This window comes from Ursus maritimus, unplaced genomic scaffold, assembly GCF_017311325.1.
Source record: "Ursus maritimus isolate PB19 unplaced genomic scaffold, ASM1731132v1 scaffold_205, whole genome shotgun sequence".
NCBI classification, from domain to species: domain Eukaryota; kingdom Metazoa; phylum Chordata; class Mammalia; order Carnivora; family Ursidae; genus Ursus; species Ursus maritimus.
Window position 1 is genome coordinate 31955 of NW_024424509.1, and position 3881 is coordinate 35835.

Sequence of the window (3881 nt, forward strand, 5' to 3'; positions counted from 1 at the left end):
CGGAAGAGAAAAGACTAAAGAGAAAAAACTGTTTTGAGTCCTAGTTTTCTGTGAACACCGTTTTTCAAATGACATCACTAACTAATATAACTGTCCTCCTGCAAAGAATATATAAATAATCATTTTCAGTCTGATTAGAAAGGCGTCTGTTGATCATAGAGACCACAGATACTGTCAGTCTATCTAGAGGCAATGAATCACCCCAGCAGTTATTCATTTTGAGGCTTTATAAAATGTGTCTGTAGAAATGGAATGGGATAAAGTAGGATAGAAATGCATTATTTGTTAATCCAGTCATCTGTAGAAGGGCATCTTGGCTCCTTCCACAATTTGGCTATTGTGGACAATGCTGCTATGAACATTGGGGTGCGTATGGCCCCTCTCTTCATTATGTCTGTATCTTCGGGGTAAATATCCAGTAGTGCAATGGCTGGATCATAGGGTAGCTCAATTTTTAACTTTTTAAGGGACCTCCATACTGTTTTCCAAAGTGGCTGTACCAACTTGGTCCATATATACAATGGAATATTACTCAGCCATCAAGAAGAACAGTTTCACAACATTTGCAGCAACATGGTTGGGACTGGAGGAGATAATCTAAGCGAAATAAGTCAAGCAGAGAAAGACAATTATATGGTTTCACTCATTTATGGAACATAAGAAGTAGGAAGATCGGTAGGAGAAGAAAGGGAAGAAGGAAGGGGGAGGTAAAAAGAAGGGGGAATGAACCATGAGAGACTATGAACTCTGGGAAACAAACTGAGGGCTTCAGAGGGGAGGGGTGGTGGGGGAATGGGATAGGCTGGTGATGGGTAGTAAGGAGGGCACGTATTGCATGGTGCACTGGGTGTTATACACAACTAATGAATCATCAAACTTTACATCAAAAACTTGGGATGTACTTTATGGTGACTAACATAATATAATAAAAAAATTTAAAAAAAAAAAAGAAATGCAGTATTTGTGATAAGGTTGGTGTTGTTTTAAGAAACTTCTGTTTCAGTTTTATATGAATGTGTGTACTGGGCACAATTTTGGATGAATTTATTCCCGTGGGTTGTGGTCAAAACATTTGAAAAACCATTGTCTTAGCAGGTTTAGAACACCTAAAAGCAGCCATTAGCTTAGGTCACCAAAAAGAAAACTTGGCCTTAAAAACAGCATAAGAACTCAAAACAAGAAAAGCACCCAAGAAAATTAAAGTCAAATGGGGAATAATGAGCCTTCAGACCTGTGGAATGCATAGAAAATGGGAATAGTAATAACAGATGACTATAAAAAGAGTGCCAATTATTTATCCTGTTATAATGATCTTATTGCACGGTGAGTTGGAGAAGATAAGACATTTGAGAACAAGAAACAAAAACCAAGTGGCACTGAAGAAGAGAACAACACCAATGTGAAAGGACTTCTGAAAAGTCTGAAGACAGTGATTTGAGCAGCCACCTGTGGGAGGTGGTACCCTAGAGAGAAAGGGTCAGCAGTTAGACAAGATTATGCTAGCAGAAGTTGCATGTGATTAGTCATGTCCAAATTCTTTAGTTTGTATGTAATTCAAGGTTCCTCTTAAGTTGTCCTCAAAATAGAGCCTTATTAAAAATATGCCCAATTACTATGGTCGATTCACTTTCCCTGATTAATGTAGTACAATCTTAGTTTTACAATCTGAGCTTAAAACTGTTTTAATAATAACTTGCCCATTTTTAGGCACCATCATGCTGTCCTTGAAATTTTGTTGCCCACTATAACTCATCATAATACTCTTTTCTAAAGTCATAGCATTTTTGAGTTTTGCCCGATGTTTACTCATAATCAGACTGCCTTTTGGGTATTTGTTACAGCATCATTTGTGTTGTTTTTTTTCACTTTCCTATCAGCTATATTGTAAGTTTCCTGAAAGCAGGGAATATAAGTTATACTATCTTTTCACTGTTCCAGAATGGCTTCTTCTATAGTAGGAAATCAAATAATTGTTTATTTCATTAACAAGTCCTTTCAACAAACATTTATTGAGCTCCTGCTGTGTGTTAGGCATTTCTCTGGGCATTGAGGATATAGTAATGATAGCTAGCTCTCATGAAGTTCATGTTCTAGTATGAGGAGACAGATATAAAGATATAGAAAAGAAGTATCTAGAATACAATATATTTCTTTTAATTAATTTATTTAAGTAATCTCTGCCCCCAACGTGGGGCTCAAACTCACAATCCTAAGATCAAGAGTCGCATGCTCCACTGGCTGAGGCAGCCAGGTGCCCCTAGAATACAATATAGTTCTGATGGTAATAAATACTTGGAAGAAAAACAAAGCAGGTGAAGGGAACAGATAATAATGGGAGTGGGGGGATGCTCTTTTAAATAGTATAGTTTGGGAAGGCTTCTTTTAATCTGAATTTTGGGAAGAACCCCAAAGGAAGTAAAGGGTTTCTGTTTCAGCTATTTCACATTTTAGGTGAGCTAAAGAGCAAGACAATTGAGTGTGGGGACATTCTAATAAGCATGATTAGAGAACTAAATTAAAATAGTTGCATTAAGAAAGGCAAGAAGATTTTGGTTTAGAAGTATACCTCGAGATATACTATTGAAAAGTATGACAGGCTCAAGACTGATTCAAATCTCCATTGGCTGTTTGAATTGAAGATGTGTCAGACCGCACAATTCTCTTACATGGGTGTGATAAGAAGTAAGACATTACCTGGGTGAAGGACAAGCCAGTGTATTACTCTGATAATCTTGAAAAATATGTCCTTGGAGCACAAATGACCTTTACTGGCATTAAGAAGATGGTAGAAATGACAGGCTTATAACTTATCTCAAGAAAGAGCTAACATTAATTACTTTCCACTGCCTTTTTTGTTAAAAGATGGAAATCTCTCTTATAATGTTTAAATTATGTGTCCCATATTTAAATTGATCTCATAGACAAAGTTAGATTTGCCTAGTAATACCCAAATTTTCAGTGAAGGCAGCTATTTCCATATGAAAACCTTGAAGGAATTAAAATATAAAAATGCATATATGTTGTTAGTAAATATACCAGGGAAATCTACTTATTGTCTTGTAACAGAGTAAGACTAACCTGCATTTGAATTATGCACATTAGCCAGAATTTCTTATCCTATGTCAAGACAAGCACTGATATTGGTCCACTAAAATAAAAGATAGGAATATACACTTAAAAATCAATGAATAAGTGTCCAAGTGGAGGTTCAGGTAGGCCATTGGATATGCAATTCTGGAGGTCTGAGATGAGGTTGGGAGTGGAGATAAAAACCTGAGAATTATCAACATATTAATGGTATTTAAAGCTATTAGATTCTTTGAGATCAGTCTTAATCAGTATAATCTAATAAGATATAATAAGAGCCACAAATGTGAGCCACATATATAATTTTAAATATTCTAGTAGCCATGTTAATAATGGTAAAAAGAAATAGGTGAAATTACTTTTAGTAATATATTTTATTTGACTCAGTTTATCTAAAATAGTATTATTTCAACATGTACTCAACATAAACATTATTAATGAGATATTTACATTCTTTTTTTATACTAAGCCTTCAAAATCAGTATGTAATTTTACACTTAGCACACTTCTCAATTAGAACTGGTCACATTTCTTTTTTTTTCTTCAAATTTTTATTTAAATTCTAGTCAGTTAATATATAGTGTAATATTGGTTTCAGGAGTAGAATTTAGTAATTCCTTGGTATGATTAAATTTGAATAATAATACTTATCCCCTCTAGGCAGAGAAACTATATTCTGAAAAAACAAAGACAGTTCAGTTATTTGTTTAACCTCAACATTTTTAAGTTCTTTTTTTTTCCATTTTATTTTTACTTTTTTTTATTTTAATGATTTTTTATTATATTATGTTAGT